Here is a 22,905-nt window from a genome sequence, read left to right on the forward strand (position 1 = left end):
CCATTTCTTGGTCAGCCATACTCAGTGTTATTTCTATGACAGTATTCGTGCAAGGACATCAGAATTTTTCTGACTTTTGTCACTTGTGGCCAGCATTTACAAGGAAAGCTTCTTTACACCCGCTGATTTACTTTTGACAGCTGGGTATTTTGGATAGAGAAGATATTTAGATTTCTGGTGTGGCCCTCTCCCTACAATAGCTTTTGTTTTCGAGTCTTATGTAACATTTAAAACTTTAGATTATTTCTTTATTCAGTAAGCTATTATGATGTCTAAAAATAGTCCTACTGAATATTTCAAGAAAAATATTGTCAAGACTGCTCAGTTCAGAATGCACATTTAAATAGCAATAGCAATGTCATGGTTGCCCTAAATATAAATGACTATAATCAAAAGGCTTCCAACATTCATACCTACGGATCCTCAAGTGTCACTATAAGCTATTGTATAAGAGAAACATACCTTTAACTCTACAGCAGAGCCCAAATTTCCCTACCTGGCATTATCTAAAATTCTCTGGAGTGAAGTTATTCAGTTCTGGAACCATATTGTAGAGACCAATGTTAAAAGGATTTGCCTATACTCTAAAAATGGCCATTCATTCTCTGGGTCCACCTTGCCTAAGCTGGCTCATAGCAGGGTGCTGTTGCTTCTGGAAACTGAGGCGTACATGAAGAATGGTATTTTACTGAAGGTCTGTGAGCTTCAGAAAGTAATGACAGTTCAGAAAATACTTCCATCTTCATGTCAAGTATGGATATCAATGCTTTTTGTCGTCTGTAGCCATTTCCCTCAATAAGGAGCTTTTGGTTGTTGACCCTTGGTCTCCAGCCTCCACCTCTTTATCCCAGATTTCCTTGTAAGTCTCCTTTCTCTCATTATTCCCCCAATGCTCTTTTTCTTCTTAACTAAGCTGCCTGCAGGATTACCAAACTCTCTTCACGTTATTAAGCAGAATAATCATACATTTTTTTGTTGTTAATCATGTTCATCTATTCATACACAGGGCTCTGGCTTTTCTCAAGCAAAGGAGGAAACAACATATGCCCTTAACCTGTATTTCTCAAAAACAGCTATCACTTCAGGGTGAATCATTCCATTTATCTGGAAGGCAGAATCAATGTTAGTTCTTGCTTTCATGTCAATCGTTCTTCATCCAATACATATGGACATCTTTATCCAGGAAAACCTCTGTGCTGCCTCAAGGGTATATTATGTTTACCCACTCAACACAATATCCACCTTGGAGCTAGGTGAACATTCTAAATGGATGATGTAATTCCACCCCTGGTTTGGTTAAACTCTGAGAGGCACCTTAACATCCCAGATTCTACAAGAGCTCTGTGCTCCATCCATGACTGCACCAGCCTTGGATTTTCACCAGCATCCTTTGCACAGTTCCTCGGTGCTGTCTTTCCTCCCAAGATGTGGTTGGAACCAGTTCCTTTCCAACTCATGGCCTATAGATTAGACTACTGCCCAGTTCTCCTGGATGATCCCCCTGCTTCATCTTGAGATTCCTTAGTCTTTAGATCTTAGTTTCTATGCTTATTCTTAAGATTTCTCTGGCTTACAGCTAAGATATGACTCCTGGGCATCTCTTTTTGTGTTCACATTTCTCTTTCATAGTTCTTACCATTCATTTGGAAGCAGTTAGGTTGCTGGGAGAATTCATGCAGACTTGCTGACTATTGTCTGTGTACCTCGATTTAAGGCATCTACAACTAAAATTTTCTTCACGACGAAAAACTTATCTTTTTAAAATAAAGTTTATTTTCCTCCTTGAGCCTCCCAACCCAGGGGGGAGCAATGACTCCTCTCTGTTGAACCAAGCACTTAATTGTTCATTGAAAAATATTTCACACAATATACTCTAATCATGCTTACCTCTCTCTCAACCCTTCCTAGATCTTTCCCACTTTTAGAACCACATGCCATCCCCTCTCTACTGCAAAATGATATTCCCTGCATGCTTATTCCAGTGGGCAGATCTATTTATAATTGATAACACATCCTGAACTCTTCAAGCTTTTGGAAGAATTTGCATAACTTCTTAGTCCTTGGGCTTTGTCTTCTTCAGGAGCACCATTTGGTTGCAATTACTGCTTTTTATCTTGCATCTTATTTACCCCAGCTCCCTATAGAAGTCTTGCCTACAGTGTAATAGACAGAAACAGCTAGTCACGAACTGCAGATCATTCTTTTATCTGCCTACGTCCTTGCCCTCTAAACCTTTACTTCTGTTTTATTGTAGACCTGGGGGACTGAAGCCCAGGTACTTTGTGGATGCTATGCAAGCACTCTACTAATGAAGCCTTCTCGGCAGCCCTTATTCAATTCTTTTTCAGTTTCAATTTCTGTGAGCAACTTCTCGTTCTAACCACCCCATCAATGAGGATGTCAGAGATAGCCATGCTTGAGTCCCTGCAATCTGTGAAGATATTAGGTAACATAATAATGGGGAAGTTAAGGTTGAAAATAGAATTAAAATTGCTTAACATCTTAATGTTGGATGGGGAGGCATTCTAGATTATTTAGATAGACCTTTTATAATTACCAAGGTCCTCACCAGGTAAAAGGAAGAAGGATTGCCATAAGAAAGACACAGCGTAGGAAAACTATTGTTGGAGATTCTTGTTTTTGAATGGGGCCACAAAGTAAAGAATGCTGCTGGAAACGTCTTGCAGGTTTGGAAAGCAAGGCCATTGATTTCCCTAAGAGCATCCAGAGGGGATATTGCTCTGCCAATAACTTGATTTTAGGTCAGCAAAACCCATCTCAGATTTGCAATCTTTCAAAGAAATATAGTAAATTTGTGTGTCTTTGAAACAAAGCACCAAAGACTCCATTTTTTTTTTTTTACTTCAAATGAAATTTTTCTTTATCCTCTGGGCATTTATTTAGCATCTGTAAGTGTGATATGTCAAGGATTGTACACAGACCAACTAATCAGAGGATAAAAAACAGTCACAGTTATCTTGAGATTTGCTGAGCTAAAAAATACCTTCTGATTAGGTTATTAAGATCAAGTATGCAGCTGGGTCGTGGTGGCACATGCCTTTAATATCAGCACTCAGGAGGCAGCAGCTGATAGATCTCTGTGAGTGTGAGACGGTCTACAAAGCCAAAGTTCCAGGGCAGTCAGAACTGTTACACAGAGAAACCTTGTCTCAAAAAAAAAAAAAAAAAACCAAACAAGCAAAAACAAAAACAAACACACAAACAAGATCAGATATGCACCATTTGGCCGTGAACCAATAACTGTCATCCAACGTGTGAAGACTCATAATTATCTCCAAAGACTCATCGTCTACCCGTCTAAACCCTTTCTATATGGGTTTCTCAGCATACTGGGATCTTAATCAGTCAGTCAGCTTTTCAAATAAAGTCTTCTTCATTTTCACACATTATCTCTAAAATTTGGTTTGTCTGTGGTGCTGCAAGCTGATGGACATAGGTCTGGTAAAAATTTTAAGTCACGAACCAAGCTGTTCCAGTTTATGCCATTAGCAGAAACTCAATAGTGTTCTTAACAACTTCTGCACACCACACTTTCCTATCTTGGCCCTTATCATTTTGTTTTATAATCACCTACTAGACTCTAATGGAGTCTAAAGCTCACAGGAAAAGGACAGCGTCTCATACTTCTAAGAGCTCTGGATCCAGTACTTTATATGTGCAATGTCTAGATGTTGTCACTTTCAATAAATGTCTACTGTGTAAATTAGTTTCAATTGCCATCATGTAGGAACAGGTGGTAAGTGAATTTATTGGATTTCCCTTAGCACATGCAATAGAAGGCTGGTCCCTGTCTCCGTTACTACTAGAATACGTTGTAGGAGCACCTGCATGGTACACTATTCAGAAGTGGCCACCGCAGCTGAGTAGAACAAGGAATGGCTAGGTGGGCCATACACCAGACTTCAGATTTCCAGTTGGCCAGTATTTCAACCCCAGAAAACATGGGCTCATTTGAAGATTACTTCCTGCTGGTGAAAATGCGCCTACTTCATCTGCTTCATCACTTTGCACAGCAAGCATGGAATGTCTGAGGATTCTGGGAGTGGAGACCATAGGAACGTGGGTTGATGCTTCAGTTTGCTTCTCTGCATGCTCCAAGTTTCTAGTTACCACCTACATAACAAAAAAGGAACACATAATCACATGGTAGTAGGATAACACCTGGACTTTTTTTTTCTCTTTGATCTCTTTCTCTAGTGAACAGTTTGGCTTGTATCAAAAATGCAACTGGAACTTAGCACCTTACCATTTTTTAATCTCATATTTTAAATATAGAATGAGAGGGAAAAAAAATCTTCCTTCTAGATAATTCTATCTTTTCCAAATACAGCAACTCTATCAACTAAAGTCACAAAAAGTTCAAGCTGGTTAAAGAACTCTAGGAAACGATGGCATTCTTCTGTACTCCCAGACCAGTGCCTTGCTCAGCTATCATCAGAGAAGCTTGGTCCTGTAGAAGACTATCAGATACGAAGACTCACAGCAGTTCAGGCTATGATGCCCTCTTTTGCTAAGAGTCTTAGCTGGGGTCATCCCTTGCACCAGATTTTTACCTGACCTGACCTGGAAGTGCCCCCTCTCCAGGAGTCTGAGTACTTTCCCCCTCCCCTCCCCTCAACCTGATGCTCATGTTCCCATACCCACCTGCCTAGAGTTTACTTTTCTATTTCTCTTTTCCAGGGAGATCCGGGCATTCCCCCATTAACCCTTGTCTCTCTGGGTCTGTGAATTGTAACACAGTTAGCCAAAGGTTATATTTTAAAGAGGGAAATATTTGTTTCCTTGGGAAGGGTGCAACTTATACAGAATTAGAAGGTACAAAAGGTAATCAGCCTGGAGACTTTTGGCTAATAACAAATGTTTATCAGGTATTATGGCTCAGATAGGCATGTGAGTGAAGCCAAAGAAGGAGCTGTCTTCCGGAAGAGTGAAAGCAAAAACACCAAGGATACTGCTCAGCTCATCACAGACTGTGGCACCTGTTCATCATCAATGTGATTTGGAGTCATCTAGGAGACACGGTTCAGTGTGGATGGAATACCCTCTCTGAATATACTGGTACTATTGTCCTATGCACTGGGGTCTTATAAACTTGAATACAAATGGAAAAAGGAAGACAGCAGCTGAATGCTAACATTCTCTTTTCTCTACAGGCTGATGTAGAGAAATACCCAGATGAGAGCATGCTCCTCCGATCACATCTACCCCATCACAAGGGACTGTACCCCTCAAATTGTGATAAACGAAAACCTTTTTAAGTTGCTTGTTGACATGGATTTCATAACCATGATGAAAAAAAGTAATTACTGTAGAGTCTTGCAGAATACATTTTGAGTGTGGAACCTAAAATCTGGCTCTAGCAAAACCCATATCAGTAAACTCACTAGACAGGAAATTTCCCAGAGTCTATAAGAAATGTAGAAGCAGTTATAAAATGGTAGGAGAAACAGGAAGTGAGAATGAATTTTTAAAAAAGCTTCTGGGAAATAAATGAAAAGACAACCAAACTCCGCTGAAAATTCTCTTTATTATCTTCTCCAATTCAAACCAAGTCTCATAGGGGTTAGAAACACATACTAAATTAAACCCACAGTTTTCAAAGGTTTCATTTTCCACCATGCAACTGAACAGTGTGTCCTTTTTCCCCTTAATGGTTCAAAGGCTGAATAGAAAACTTGCAGTTGATTATGCCCCACATTTCCTTGTTTAGAAATCATGTTAATACTGTCAGGGTTCGGTCTTCCATTCATGCACAACACACCTTCTGACTCTCCTCTCTCTCCGCCCTTCCATAGAGTCCCATTGTCTCCAGTACACTTTATTGCTCTGCTGGGCCATAGCATCTCATTATGGCACTGCCACAGGAATTTTCCATGTGGAAATATAGTTTATAGAAAGAATCTAACAATCTAACTTTCATCTTGGAGCAAATAACTTGTGTTTGCTGTGAGTATGGTGGCCTAGAGAGGAAGAAGAACCTTGCTGGACAGCATGGTTGAGAATGCACTATTGTATGAAAGAGACAAGCACTGTCTCTATATTATAAACTTACCAGAATTTAATCTTACGGTTGCATATAATAAATTCCTTGGAAAATAGCGGCCTATTCTTTCAAATGGATGAAAAAAATCAAAGGTAAATTTCTGGGTTATGGCTGTATTTTAGTAGTACAGCATTTGCCAAGCTTGTACATATTTCTAGGTTCAAACTTTAGCATCAAAACAAAATAGCACAAAGTGGCAAATATTAGCAGATATTCTAGTCAAGACATAGAGTCTTACCATATATTAAATATTAGTTTTAAAAGTTTGTGTCTTGTGAAAGATTTCTGATTTGGATAACTGCCAGTATTTTTAATTCTAGCTGAATTTGCTGAAATGAAAGTTAGTGGCGTCTTCCTTGGCTTTGAGGATTTTTCATACTAGAAAATGCCTTAACTACTGAGGAACAAAAAAGGATTCTCTTTCTGTCTAAAGCCACAGCCAAATCTGAGTTCCTGACCTTTTTTTTTTTTTTTTTTTTTTTTTGCCTTCTTTGTGATATTAGAATGATTGGTTTTATGTGACAGCATCCTTCTCTCCGGCGACATCCTTCACAATCATTTATTATTGTAGATTTGTTGTGCGCTTTTGACTTTTATCTATATCTAGTAAATATTCTGTATTCTTCTATCATAACTTGAAAAGTCTCTCCGGTTGCACCATCAGTTAGAACTGAAATACTATGGAGCCACAAAGCCCAACTCATAGAACTGTGGGCTCTCAGCCTGAATATTCAGCTGTGGGCCCCTATTTTACTCTCTTCTCTTTGAGGCTTTTTGAGAGAGAGATAATGTTGTGGGAGATTCTGCTGGGCATGAAAATCTCTCACAGCATCAAAAAGAAATGTGTTTGCCAGCACAGAATTACAGAGGCCCGGCTGGGACAGTCCCTGGTGGAGGAAACAAAGATCAATGATCTACCATCTATGATATACTTGTAGCGTGCGATGCACAATCTTTGTAATTGATTCTTATCCCTTAGAGCTCAGAACCTTTCCCCACCAGAGCAGAAGCACGCAGGAAACCCTGTTGATTTCAGCATATTTTTTACTAGAGACTACATGGGATTTGTGTCTATGAATGAGACATATATGCTGCAAGAATTCCACCTGAGGACGTCTCTGTGGAAGACAGAGCTCACTAATCTTGAAAATGTCTCTGTCTTCATAGTGAACAAAGTCAAACCAGAATCTTAGACAGGAGGACAAAAGTAATTAGTTCCTATTCTAATTTATTTCCATAAACTTAAATAACTTTGAAGAGAAAAGAAGAACATTTTAAAACAGAAGGAAATTTTTCCATGTTGCAAGAGAGTTAAGCAAGAGGCTGGAGAGATGGTTGGGCAGGTGAAAGCAGTGCCTGCTTGATGTGGGGTGGGATTCCCCTCTGTATGCTGTGAATACCACTGACTAATAAAGGACTGCTTTGGACCTATAGCAGGGCAGAACTCAGCTATGTGGGGAAAACTAAACTGAATGCTGGGAGAAAGGAGACAGAGTCAGGGAGAAGCCATGGGGTGACCACCAGAGACAGATATGATGAAACTTTGCTGGTAAACCACTGCCACATGGCCATACATAGATGAATGGAGATGGGTTAAATTAATATGTAAGAGGTAGCCAATAAGAAGCTAGAACTAATGGGCTAAACAGTGATTTAATTAATGCAGTTTCTGTGTGGTTATTTCGGGAGTCTGTGTAGCTGGGAAACAAACAAGCAGCCTTCCCAGTATCCCTGCTCTTCTGGAGGACCTGTTTCATCCTCAGTATCCACATAGTAGTTTCCAACCATCTTTAAATACAAGGGAATCTAGTCCACTTTTCTGGCCTCTCTTGGATACAAGTAGTGCACAGACATACCTGCAGGGAAAAAACATATATATATATATATATATATATATATATATATATATATATATATGTGTACATATATATAGCATAAAAAGAAAAATAATTAACAAAAAAGTTCTTAAAAAATAGTTAAACAGTGTGTCTCTAAAAAAGTTGTATTTAACTTAGAGTCCACAGCAATGTCTTGGAAGAACTGCTCTAGTTCTTGACAAAGGTGATTTCTTTTAATTTAATATATCTGCTTTCTTATTTTTAAAATAGTCCCAGTGATAATCTGCATATCACCACAGTATAGTCTGAAGATATAGGACCTACTGTTGCTAAAAGTAATGATAGAAGAAAGAAGTGAAATTCTTTCCTAGGTATCAGTAAATTTCCAGGCCTTTCAAATGGCCAATGATTCTACCTTCTAAAGGTGTAACTGGGGCACTCCTTAGAGTGCTGAGTACTCAGAACAAGCGGATTCTAGAGTACATAGTTTTCTCCTCTAATCTTTGTTTTAGGAACGTATTCACTCCAAGCTTCCCCCTACACAATCCCCAGCTTACCGTCAGTAGAATCTTTTAAGTGAGTAGGCACGTAAGGCATTACTTATTGTGTAAAATCTTACCCAAATAATTTGAGAAAAATGGAAGTAATTATGTCATTTGGGATCCAGTCAGCAAATGGAAAGTAATTCTGAATACTGTCATTTCCATAAAGTCCTTGCTATGAAGGAGTCTTTAACACGCCTAGTGGTGGTAATCATGAGGTTTTGACTTGTGGGACTAGAAAAAGCATCACTAACGCACAAAATATTCTAAGGGTACATGTGTATATAGGTTCCAAGGAGCAGAAGAAAAGGACATCGAGACTCAACACTAGACAATGAAATTGGAAGTTTAAGGGAGCACGAAGTACTTTTTTCAAAACCCATTTTGAAATTTATCAACTAATTTGGTATCTATTCTTGTTTCGTGATTCTTAATATCAAATTATGAATAACAATATCTTCAGCATCACTGGGCTTTAGAAGGCACCATCAGAGCTGACAAAATCTAATTTAAATATTGAATGAGTGAAATTTTATAAAGAACACACACAGGATTTTATACTAAATAATGATCCATGTCACTATGTGTTGTTTTATTATTTGTAAAGAGCTAATTTGATTTACAATCAAATGACAGAATTTGAATAAAAGAATATCTGGATATATTTGATTTAAAGAATTTCCTGTGAAAACTATGTGCAAATCATTTAGCAGCTAAACACCATGATTGCACAGTAATTGAGGATCGGATGATTCTGTGACGAGCCATGCAATTGGATGTAAGATAATTTTACATCCTGGCTGGTATGTATGTACACTTGATTTTAATCTATGAAAATAATGTGGATATTAATTCTTTGTTGTTTACAGTGTTCTCTCTAGTTACAGAATATTTTCTTGTGTAGTAACCCAGACTTTTGATCAATCTTATAGGAACTTTGTGTGTGTGTGTATGTGTGTTTGTAACAAGCACAGAGATGCAGAATCACACATATGCCTCTGCAAATTGAAATGTGTTGATTTTCTGGTTTTGGGTCTTCATTTTTCTAGTGGGGTAACTAAAGAAATTATCATGACAATTGCCTGTCTAGGGTAAGTATAATGTAGAAAATGAGTGTGCTACTAAAGTTAATTTCATTGGAATTCATATTTATGCTTCTCCAAAACATACTTTAGAAGGCAGCTTGGTGACTGCTAAAATTCAGTATTTTAATCAGTATATCGAAGGTTTAAGACAATGAGAATTATAAACAATTGGATTCTCATAAGATTGTGATGATTAAATAATGTTGGATAATTTTTTGTTTTTAATTTGCTAAAAGCCCATAGTGAAAAATAATTTTGATCCTCAAAAATTTGTGAATCCAGTATAATGTGATTTGATTGTACATGCTGAAAATTGAAACTAGCAGTTTTTCGCGGAAATTTTGTTTCTCAGAGAACATCTCTGAATAACTTGGTTCATTTATCTTATTCCCAAACCTTATATGTTTGAACAAGCTGGTGCTCATCTTAATTTTCAAATTACAATAATGGAGTTGTTAGTAAATCTTAATGCCGGTTATTTATGTCATAACTAACTTGCAGTCTTTATTGACGCATGGAGAAGTGAAGGTTTCTCTTCTTGTTAATAATTATATTGTTCTGGTTGTTAGAATTACCATATCACTGCTTGGTTCAAAGCTGGTCGGGGCAAGTTTCGTGATGCCGGATTTATTACCACTGACTCGTCTGAGGTCTACCACAATCTGCAGAGCTGCGGCAGAAGCTCCTCACCTTATGCTTTAGCATGCTGGAGGGACGAGAACACAGACGGGTACAAGGGTTGGGAGTGCTTATTGGTGAAGGAGGATGCGTGTTCAGTTGTTGCTCTGTACTTTTAGAAACCCAGTCACGCATTAGGCTTCGATTTTCTCAGACGTAGAACACAGAACACGTTTCCTGAATCTAATGCTTCTCATTTGCCAAAGAAAACAAGCACTGCTTATTTTTTTAGCCAATAAGAATAAAGATATTTTTGAACATGGTTCTTTCAGCATTGTTTTTTTCCCAAAACCTTTTGTCTCGTCTTCAGTTTCCTATAACAATACGCTAAGTATTGTGACTTTATCTGTCTCTTTCACCCCAGTTTCCTATCATTCTCTTTCAAAAGCTTTTCCTTTCCTTTTCTTTTTTTTTTTTTTTCCTCCCGGTCTTCCACAAAGGACGGAAAGAATATTATTTAGTCTTGCTTCCCCCTCCCCTTTATTCAGCAAAACTACTGACGGGAACAACAGCGGTACTGTACCTGCTTCTGGCCTCCAGAAACAATGCCGAGCGTCCTGATAAGATTAGGTGCAATTTTAAAGGCAGCAGGGACAAAGCACCCCTCCTCCTCACCCCACCTCTCTCCCCCTACTGTAATTCCACCACAGCCGGCAGTTACAGACTCCCAGGCCAGAGCCGGACTGCCCGGTAAACGCCACCTCACAGGCCAGAAACACGATCTGCATTATTTTCAGGCTTGGCAGACGTGTTGTGCATTAAAAAATGAAAGAATGGAAGAAGAAAAAAGTAAAAAGGAGAAAAGGAAAGGGTGGGGGAGAAGGCCATCTTTGAAAGCAGACATAAGCGAACTTCATACACCTGGGGTTTCATAGCTTCAAGAGTGACTTGAATTTCAAATAGTCAAACAAACAAAGAGCTCAAAAGGAAAAACATGCTGACAACTTGGATCAGAATTCCTCTCTTTTCGGTTTTCATTTTGCCTTCTGGCCAGTGACTGTCGTTTAAAGGCTGAGGTATATTCCTCTGTAGAGTGCACCGTGTTGTCAGCTAGTGACCAGAAGCAGCAATACCGTACGGGATTCTGCCAGGGTCTAGGAGAACTGCCCGAATGCACAGTATACCCTTCAGTTTGTAACAATGTAACCAATTCTTGCACACATCTGTGCTGAGTACAGGTACAGTCTGCCTTTTTCTGCTATTTGGGGAAAAGTTTGTATTTACATTTACATTTCTTTTTCTTCTGGTTTAGAAACACTATGGACACTCTTTAAGTTCAGTAGTAGGGAAGCTTTTTTTTTCCCCTGTTCTGTATTTTCCTACCTACCAGCTTATCTACCTACCTACCTACCATCCTTCTATTCATCTCCTTCTACTATCTCTCATTTATCTACCTTTCCATCAGCCCTCGTTTTTGTAAACAGTGAACATTGGTTTCTGTATTTTGAAAGAGTGTTTCGTTACCTTAATAGTAACGAAAATGTGTTTAATTATCCAGAAGCAACTCATTTTGCTCACATAAAGCTTTTCATAACGTCATACTAAAAGTTTATTTTATTTTTTTTTAATAAGATCAACCTTTTAATTTACATCAAAGAAACAGTTTTTAAGCTCAGGTGCCCATTTTGCAGGGTGGATGCAATCTTAATTTATCTTCAGATGTACTCTTTGGTCTTCAACTGTGTTTTACGGGGGCATGCCCACATGCTGAAACAAAGTCAGACAGTGAAAGAGGATAAAGCAGCTGACTGAATTTGAGAGGCTTGTTAATCTCTGAACTTCTGATCCCGTAGCAGTAGGTGTTTTTGAGTAATACAAGAGGACAAATCTCTACACTCACCTAGTTATGGAAATTAGTGGCATTTTGAAGATGGATCCTTCCCACAGCTTGGTACACAGACTACATGGGTATTCTGTTATTGCTCTTTTATTCTTTTGGTCATAAAACTTCAAAAACTCCGAGAAAATGCTTTTAGGGTCCTACTCTCTATTACTACAACACCTTCTCTGGGATAAGACAGACACTTAAAGAGAATTTCCACTGACTGTCATCTTCTAGAGTCTGCTAAACATTTCTGCATCAATATGCAGCTCTCATTTAATGTATTGTTGTATTCAATATTAGGTGTCATTGTACAACGAAGTGCACAATTCTCCCCCTTGAGAATAATGGACTATGCTGATTTTCCAATTGTCTTGTTGAGAATGAAAGGTTATCCTTTGTCCCTTCCTCCCTTCCACCTTCCCCCTCTATCTTCCCATTCTGTTGCTTCTTTTTTCTTTATTTATGCTTTTTTTGTTTTAAAATCTACCCATATGTCATCAATATCTTCTGTGCTCTTTTCATCTATTTATTTTTTGTCTTCTTTAGTCTATTCCTATAAAACCATGGAGGATTCCTCAGAGAGCTCTTGGTAAGGCAATTTGGTTGTTTCGAAAGCCACGACAGGCTTCTCAGGTGCTTTGTCACTTGGTCTTCTCCTTCCCATCTGTCTCTAGACAATACACACTCCCGTACCTCAAACCCCACCCCTTGGCCTTCCATTTTTCTGCAGGACACAGAAACTCTCTTGGGTACTAGGGATTTGAAAAGTGGTACACATACGATATTGAATATTCTTGAGAAGCTCAGCACTTGTTGACAAGGTGCTGCTAAAAAAGGAAGTAATATTTCTTTCTCATCACTCCACATTCAGTTCCCAACGAAGGCTCCAATGCCCTGCTTATCAGGAACTGGGAAATAAATGCAACCCAAGTAAACCATTAGTATATGGAAGTATAGCTCACCTAACTTTTAAGTTTCATCTTTTACCTTGAATAAGAGGAATAGTGGCAATTGTTGCTAACAAAGAGTACAGCGGAGAGGAGATGCATGCTCTATTGGGGGCATACAACACTATTTATACTTGGAATATTTAAACATGAGTAAATGAACTAACAATATTCCACCTATTTGTTTGGGCTAGAGTTTATTCTAGCTCAGAAGACTTCATTACAATTTTTTTTTCCAATTTTCTGTGACTCCTGAATAGAAAATTTATGAAAAAAATAATTCCTCTAATGATTTACATGCCAATACATACAGATTCTGAAACAATGTGATTTAGATATAGGTTGAAAAGCTGATGCTATTTTTTTTCTTTTACTAATATGTCCTTGTGAGAAATCAGAGGTGATTATCTGGTTCAGAAAATTAATACTTAAAGATGATCCCAACTTTCCTCTCAGTTTATTGCTTGTGCACATTATTAATCCTTAATCATTGCTCGTTACAGTACTATCACAGGGCACCCATAAACAAAATGAACAAAATTAGGGACAAAACAGACTACATTTATTTCTAATATTTGACACCTGCCTTCAACATTTTTAGTCAAGTATTTTCATGTCCTCACAGAGTGCGGTCGTACTATGGATTAGCACTCTTTAACAACTGGAGAACACATATCGTGTTCATTTGAAATGACACGTGATTTGTAGATGTGTCTCCCTCTTGAGGGTCTGAGTAGTGCGACTGTAGAACTGATGCGCGATGTTCTTTTCCACTCCTCACCTCATCCCCCTCCTTACGTCACACAGACTGAAAGTCATTCACTGGAAAGCCCTGTTGTTTGTTTGTTTGTTTGTCTTGTTTTCGAAATCTGAATCTTCCTGAATTCTGATATTATAAAAAAGTTCTACACAGGAAAGTTTGTTTTATGCAGAAAACCCTATTAAAGTAGACCATATATACCTGAAAAAAAATACACCTGAATATCCTGTATATACGTTTATATGTCTAAAACAACTCACCATGTACCCGAAAAAAAAAAAATCCAAAATCAGGATGCTCTGAACTCTGAGATGACGAAGGATCCTCAGTCTGTGCTAATGTCTTCTATATAACTCTTCAGTCCCTAGCTTCTATGACTATATCTTGCCCTGCCCAAATGGAAAGTCTTTCCCTCCTTTATCCTTTATCACTCTGACTGGAAACCACCTTCCCCTAGTGAGGCTCAATTGCTAGGCTCCTTGCCCGGCAGAATTATAAGTTCAGCTTTTTCCTCTGCATTCCTCTCATGCCTTTTATGTACCTTTTTTTTTTGAATGAAATGTACCACCCCGTACAGAATGGGATCAGCCTGGCTCAGACATCAAACTCTACCAGGCAAGTGGCATTTATAGTCAAACTTCCTGTGGGTCTACATTGTGTGCTCTAGACAAAGGAGCCTCTAGATGGCATGGGGTGTTTGGGGAACTCCATTTTTCCATGGAGGCAAACTTTCCTGAAGCAGCTGCCTGGTTAAATTCCATAATTAGCATCAACCCCAGAGCTGTGTGAGAAAGGACATGAACCCAGATAATAACTGGGATTTCTGCAAAAGCAATCCTGATGAAATTACTGTGGATTCTTCCAAAGGGCCTCAGTTAAAGGAAGTGATCATGATTTCCTAAGAGAATACACTTTGTAGTTGACAGAGTTTGATTGAATAAAATGGCAAAGATGGAAAAATGATTGTGGTTATACCAAGAAACTGTCTGAGTAGCTTGGGCATCTTTGCTCATCCAGGGACAGAAATTATTGTGTTTATAGGAAATCTTGAGCCCCTATAAACTCAGAAGCTTGGCTCTGGAAGCCACCCTGACAGAAGAAATTATGCACAAACAGGAGGCAGTGTGTACCCTGTGGGATCCCTCTGCTAGCCACTAGTAGCTCTGAGAGCAAGAAGCTTGGGTAGGGATGTCTTGGCATGGAGTTTTGTTGAGATCCAGAAAGATAGAGCAAGTGAGAAAGCAGGCAGAGGGAGGCCTTACTGATCTCCCAGAGTCACAGATTGTCCATTATGTGTATGGGGAAAGGTGTGTTCTGCATGCATTGTGGGAAAGACATGTTCTGCATGCATTTGATGTTTGCTTACTACTATGAACCTGAATCCTTTTTTTTTTGGGGGGGGGAGAAATGATCATGAAACTAACATTGATAATTAACATTGTAAACTTCTTCTGTTATTTGAGATTATAATACAATTATATTATTTCCCCCTTCCATATGCACCCTCCAAAGACTTCCATATATCCCTCCTTGTTCTCTTTCAATTTTGTGGCCTCTTCTTTCACTGGTTACTTTGAGTGGACTCTTACTAAATTTTTGTACTTCTAAATATGATGTTAGAGCCTATGCTTAGTGCTCGGGAGAGAAGGAAAAGCGATAAAAGAGAGTTTTCTCTTTGAATATAGACACAAACACGTCAGATATTTGCTGAAGACTCAGTCTTTCTATCTTGATGGAGGAGAGGGTCATCTGTCTATGCGTTACTTTCATTGGTTAATAAAGAAACTGCCTTGGCCTTTTAATAGGACAGAAAATTAGGTAGGCAGAGTAGACAGAACAGAATTGTGGGAGAAAGAAAGCAGAGTCAGGCAGACATCTCAGACAGACGCCATGCCTTTCCTCTCCGAGACAGATGCAGGTTAAGATCTCTCCTGGTAAGCCACCCCTCGTGGTGCTACACAGGTTAAAACAAGATGAGAAAATTAGCCAGTAAGAGGCTAAAACTAATGGGCCAGACAGTGTTTAAAAGAATACAGTTTCCATGTAATTATTTTGGGTGTAAAGCTAGCCAGGTGGCCGGGAGCTGGGCGGGAACACAGCCTGCCAGTCCTACTACACTATCTGAGCTGTAAAGTACTGTGTTTCTCTACTGTTGATCAGAAACTTCATCCTGGCTGCTCATCCCCGAACCAAGAGGCTAGGAGAAACATGTGCTGGCCATAGGTAGGAACAGTGTCTGTTGTCCAAACAATGTGACTGAGACGTGCTGAATGCAAAAGCTTAGTTTTGCACAGTCAACACACTCAACTGAGTTTTGTCCATTTCCCACGCATGTTTTTTACTCTACAAATCCCATTCCTAATACCTGACATGCTCACGCACATCTTTAATTTCAGCACTTGGAACACAGAGGCAGGCACATCTCTGTGAGGTTGAGGCTAGTCTGGTCTACATAGTTCCATGACTGCCAGAATTACCTAGGGAGATCCTGCCTCAAACAAACAAACAAAATGCCTATGCTTGATACATTGTACAATATATATTGTTTCAATATATATATATATATATATATATATATATATATATATAATTAGAAAAGGAATAAGATCCACTTTTTCCCCAAACTCTATTTACCTCTGGAGATGACTTTGAAGTAACTAAAATATATAACATATTATATATAACATAGTCATAAAACAGCAGACATTTCATTTTATAACAATTTCAGAAGCCCAGAATAATTAACTGAATTTTATAGGTGACAAAAAGGCTTAAAATAATAAGTAACTTTTCTTATTTGACTAAGATAGGAAAAGAAAATCAGTAGTTAGAGAAAAAAGGCATATAGAAAGTGTTCTCCTAATTTTGGGCTAAACATGATACTCGTAGTCATTTGGAGGAGATGCCTGTCAAATGGACAGCAAGGCCTCTGTCTCCAAAGACTTTATATTTAACTGTGAGTAAAGAAAATCGTACTTGTAAAAGACATAAATCATATGTAAAAGTGTAAAATAATACAGGACATGTTATAGGCACTGACTCTGAGGTCATGGGTATGGAGTAACAGTATAGCCCTGTGGTTAATGCTATTAATACTGGGGATATTGCATGCTCACTGCATCACAGAGGTGTTGGGTGACTGCTCTGAGTGACTGACTAGAAGTTCCCTATAGTACAGTAGCCAGGGGCTGGGCAGAGAAAAGTGGGTATCTTTGAGCAGCGGACAGTTTCAAAGAGAAACAGTACACATTAGAAAACCCAATTTTATTATTAGTGAAATTAAAAATGCCATTGTATTTTTTATTGATTAGGGATTCCATTTCTCACAAAAACATCTAGATAAATCTTTGCCAAAGTGTTAAATAAGTGTCTCAGATTTTGAGACAGAAACTTAGAGGTTTTGAGCCACTATACGAAAATGGGAAGCCTTTTGCCACATCGTCTTCCTTCCTCCAGTGGGTGCTTGGTACAAATTGTGCAGCAGTTTGTCTTGCTTTCCAGGGAAGCAGGGAGGAAAGGGGGAATGCAATCCCTCACCCCTTCGCAATGCAAAGCGATACTTTCTGAAGTCAGGTTTTATTTTACAGGAGACCCATAGTATACATTCCCACAGGTGTAACAGTGACCCACACAGAAAGGTTGGGACACATATAGATATTAATGAGGCACTGTAGTTTTTTTCCAAGAGTTACCTTCAACCTTCAAGTCCCAGGGTAGAAACCACTTACATGGGCAGTGATGAGTTTTAAATGCAGGAAGACTCATCTGGGTTGTTGTTCTTGTACTTTTCCTAGGTCTTATCTGATTAGCCCAAGGTAAGGATTTTTTGCAATTAAAATAAGAAGTTCGATATAAAAAACATGTAAAAACACAAATTGCTTAGATCCTATCAGCACCTGGAATTATAACCTCAGAGATAAAATATGGGGGGGTTGGAGAATGGAGAAAGGATGGCTCAGAGGTTAAGAATACTTGTGGCTCTTCCATAGGATTTGAATTTTGATCCTGAGTTGTGAGCCATCATAAATTCCTGTATCTCCAGATCTGAGAGATTTGATTCTCCCTTCAAGTTTCCAGAGATGCCTGTATATATGTAGCACACACACTCACAGACACATAAATAAAAATAATTTTTTAAAAAAATTTTATGGTTTATTTAACTTTATTTTATGTGCATTGGTGTGAAGGTGTCAGATCCCCTGGAACTGGATTTTCAGACAGTTGTGAGCTGCCATGTGGGTGCTGGGAATTGAACCCGGGTCCTTGAGAAGAGCAGCCAGTGCTCTTAACCGCTGTGCCATCTCTCCAGCCCCTAAAAAATAATTTTTTGAAAAGCAAAATTGTATGTTTTTTTACAAGATCTCTTACTCAGCATTTTTTACATTTATAAAATTTTAATTTTGGTAGTTAACATTGCTTTTTGAATGATAGTAGCATGCAATGGTATTTACTCATACTTGAGGCTGTTAATCAAGTTTTTTTTGGTGGAAGCTTCACCCCAGCCCCTGGCATCATATACCCAAAGAGTCCAGAATGTTCTGGTGGAAGTTCCATTTCAGACCTCCTTCCCACCTTCTCTCCAAACCCCACCACATCTCAGAAAGTCTGCCAAATGATGACCCCTAGCCCAGAGATGCTCAAGACCACTCCCACAAGTTATTTAAACTGCCCCCAGAAAACAGGCATGTGGTCTTTCTTCCCCCTCTCCTCTCTAGGGGTCTGGAAGATCATCTGGGAATATTTTTTCCATTAAACCGGGGCTTTTTCTAATTCAGTTTGATTTGGTCTGATTTGGATTGCTGCATCAGTTGAAAGGCTTATGGGGTGCAGGAATTTTTCAACTTCATCTTTAAAATTTGTTAGCTACCTTTGTAACTGGAAGTTGTCATGTGACCTCAACTTCACCTTTCCATTTAATCCATTGCTTGTGGCATTATACAGGCCACTTAATTTCTCGTTATCTCAGTTCTTTATATGACCAACAGCATCAATGAAGTTCGTCAAGATTTAGCTAGGCATGTCCAAATATGCCTGTAATCTGTATACTCTAAAGGCTGAGGCAGGAGGATCAACAGCTTGAGGCCAGCCTTGCAACATAGTAAGAACTTGTGCAAAAGAAAAAGAAGGCAGTTTATTAATATATCAACATTATAATGTTTACTCATTATATATGATATATTAATATTTGTTATTATCACATTATACCACATGTTGATACTGTAACTCCTAGGTGCTTATTTAAAAGTAAAATCATAGGCTAGCCCTGAGGAGGTTCCAAGATGCCAAATGGTATGTTGAAATATAGAATTTGAATTGGAGAGGAGAGCTAAAATCCTGGCTCTTATCTTTACTAATGTGAAGTCCCAGAGAAACTTAATTACTGTCAAGGAACCCTAAATTCCTTACACCTGAAGCAAGAATGCTAATAACTGTAGAACTGCTGTTCAAGCAGAGTCAGGGAATTCAGTGTTGGCAAAAATCTGCATTGATTATGGACAGGACGTTGTTTCAGTAAGCTGATTAGCCTGAAATAACAACAATTATTAATCTGACAGTCTTTTCATTGCTTTAACACATGTGATATCAAGATAGTGTTAACAAATTTTTCTTCTTTTTCAGAATGCCCAAATAATAAGGAAATCAGCTATAGTCACTGTTTCTATTAACTTTCAAGGGGTTCATTTCCTAAGCTTCATTTCAACTAATAAAACTAATGTGTTGTTTTGATGCATGTACAGACAACAATCAAGTTGAATATCAATCTCTTTAAACATTTACCATTTACTTGCGGTAAAAAACTATTGGAATTGGTTTTATATTCTCTAAGAAAGAATGATTTTAGAGCAAAGGTATTGCATTTTAGCTCTGTTTCAGAGTAAGTACAATATCGCCGGTGGTGTCTCTTGGCAACCAGTGGAACACCATTGAGTTTTCCATGGAATGCGTTTCTTAGTCTCTAAGATTTTCAGAGTAAAAACACTTTAAGTTTTTATATTTTATAAAAGTGAATCAAGTTGTGAATTTGTTTAAAATGCTTGGCTGTTATTGTTTAGAATAATTAGATGATTATATTTGTTTTTACTAAACTTTAGAAGTTTTTTGTTTAAAATTACAGCTTTAAAAGTATAAATTGTTATATTTTCTTGTCTTTACGTTTTAGCGGAAGTGTGGTACATTTCTTTTTGGTAGTAGAAACAATTTACAATTGTCATATGGATGTAGAGTAGTTCTGCCCTCCTCCCCCTTATTCCCCTCCTCCCTGTTTCCTTCTCTGAGGTGTGAAGACTCATACCCAAGGGGCCTTGAGCATGTTTGTCACACATTCATTCTACATTCGAGCTGTTTCTCCAATGTCTAGAATATTTAAATATTTTCCTGGCTTTGGAGGACTTCTGTTCTATTCATCTGCTTTGCAGTCTGAAACGGTGAGTCATACTCATGACTATGACTGTGTTTTTGTAAATATAATAGAAGTCATTCATCTTCAGAGGCATTAGAATGAGGGTCTTGGCAGATTCTATTTCCTTTCAACTATATGTAATTTATTTTGTCTTTAAAGAAGCTAACTGAAGTTCCATGCTAGGTTTTACCAGATACAAAACAAATACTTGATAGAGCTGAGAGTGGGGCTTTAGAAAAAGAATTCAGCTATAAAAGTGAATGCCAGTGCATACTCTAGCTCACATTAATATTGGTTATTATAAGAGAACATCTTTTGTTTGTGCTACAAACAAAAGGGACTTACCAGCCAATGAAGATATTAAATACAAACTTTATGAGACAGAACAGTTATAAAATTTATTTCAGAATAATGGTAAGATTTTCAGGTTAAAGATGAAAGGACTTCCCTTCAGTTGGTGACAAACAATATACTGTCATAGATGCTCACTAAAAATCCTTTACTTAGTTTCAAGATCAATTATTCCAGATAACAATGGAGAACTTGCATTTACAATTTATTGTTCATGTTGTTGGCATAATATTTGTGCATATTTATGAGGTAGAGCTGATATTTGATTCATTAGGTACTTGATCAACTAGTAATTACTGAATTTATCATCTTAAACTTTTATCATTTCTTAATGTGCATGTATTCAAATTCCCTTCTATTGTTGGGATAGGAAGTGAACTATTGCTAATTTACTTCCCCCGTTGTGTCACATAACATGAGAACTTATCAATAATAACCCTGCCCCTGGCATTACTTTGTAAAGTTCTTTTGAGAAAGGGCCTTGAGAAACTTGCTTGCTGATGCTCTTCTGCTGCCACGTCGTTCCACAGATATTCTTTTAGTAGAGGTCAGTATTTATCCAGGGAGAGAGCATGCCTCCGGGGAAGATCCTGCTGTCCTGAAAGAATGCTGCGGTTAAATGCTTGTCCATATTTTTAAAAGAAGAGAAATTAATTATCTCGTTTATCAGATTCGAATACTTCTCGGAGCTTACAGTGGAAACACCTGTGGGGGTGTGGTTTTCTCTTTCCACCTGAGCAAGGCAAGAGGAGATTTGCTGTAACTCATGTGTGCAATACTGCACAGGGAATGCTAGCAGGACCTGAGAACTGGCACAAGCTGCTGAGTCGTTTCTGTTGTCTTCATTCTTTTCCTTTATCAGTGTTTATACTTTGGGTAGATTTTCTGGAAAGCAAAGTTTTCCATGAGATAGACGTTTAGATTTCTTTTGAGTGACTATGAATGAGATTAGGTAGTGTGGAAGAATACTGAGATGCTGGGTAGTTTTCACTGATGGAAAGAGATAACTTTCCTATCTCCTATCACCCCGTGTCTGTGTTGTGTATGTGTGTGCACAGGTATGTGTGCTCATGTATAAATGTTTGGAGGTCAGAGATTGACATCAAGGGTCTTCTTTTGTCCCTATCTTTTGAACCACTTGATTTAATATTTATTTTAAAAATGTTTTATTTAGAGCAGAAGGAGGGAGAACATGAGAAAGTCAAGACCGTGAGGGAACCTTCATCTGGCGATGGATGGAGATAGAGACAGAGCCACACATTGGTGCACCAGACTGAGCACCCAAGGTCCAAATGAGGAGCAGAAGGAGGGAAAACATGAGCAAGGAAGTCTGGACTGCAAGGAGTGCTCCCACCCACTGAGATGGTGGGGCTGATCTATTCGGAGCTTACCAAGCCCAGATGGACTGGGACTAAAAAAGCATGAGATAAAACTGGTCTCCCTGAACATGGCGGACAATGAGGGCTGCTGAGAAGCCAAGGACAATGACACTGGATTTGGATCCTACTACGCATACTGGCTTTGGAGGGGCCTGGCATGTTGGATGCTCACCTTACTAGATCTGGATGGAGGGGGGAGGAACTTGGACTTCCCACAGGGCAGGGACCCTTACTGCTCTCTGGACAGGAGAGGGAGGGGGAGTGGAGGGGGGAGGGGGGTAAATGGGAGGCGGGGAGGTGGCAGAAATTTTTAATAAAAAAAAGTCTAAAAAAAACATTGTACTGTATCAGATGAAGCATCATGCCATCATTCTATTTTGTCAGATAAAATGTGTCCTCAAAAATTTGGCCTTAGTGTTTTGAAAGTTGTGCTGAATGTCATGGAAGATTAGGTTCAACTATGCAAATGATGAAACCAATTAAATAATTAATGTTAATAAAACCCTTAAGAAATAAAAAAAAACATTAAAAAATGTTTTATTTATCATAGGTTATATTTGCTTCTTCATCACCCTTTCTTACCTCCTTGTGAGGTTGGGGTTGTTATTTTGAGAGAATCTTGAGTTATCTGAGAAATGGGCCTCCAGGAATGCTTGTCGGGGATTCTATTGCTTATATTAGTTGGACTAGGAAGACCCATCCACTGTAGGCAGCACCAACACCTGGCCCGGAACAGACTGAACTGAGAAAGTGAACAGGGTTGCAGCATGTATAGCATGTATTCATCACTATGCTGAAGGTTGATAGAGAGATGAGTAGTGGCTCGAAGCGAAGCTCCTCCTATTTCCTCTGTTGTGGTTGACTGTACTTTGAATAGTGGCTTGAAGCTCCTCTTCTTTCCTCTGTCATGATTGACTGTACTTTGAACATTCTGAATGAAAACATTTTTTTAATTCCTTAAATTATTTTGCTTCAGCAAAATCAATTTTATCATAACAACGGAATATTTTATCCCACCAAACACCTTCTTATTAAT

At 38.5% G+C, this 22,905-nt stretch overlaps 1 pseudogene; it reads left to right on the forward strand.

The window, feature by feature from the left end:
* The first annotated feature begins 14,927 nt into the window (after positions 1-14,927).
* Positions 14,928-22,905, forward strand: part of LOC119809194 — a 149,264-nt pseudogene continuing 141,286 nt past the window's right edge.

This window comes from Arvicola amphibius, chromosome 3 (genome assembly GCF_903992535.2).
Source record: "Arvicola amphibius chromosome 3, mArvAmp1.2, whole genome shotgun sequence".
In the NCBI taxonomy this organism is placed as follows: Eukaryota; Metazoa; Chordata; class Mammalia; order Rodentia; family Cricetidae; genus Arvicola; species Arvicola amphibius.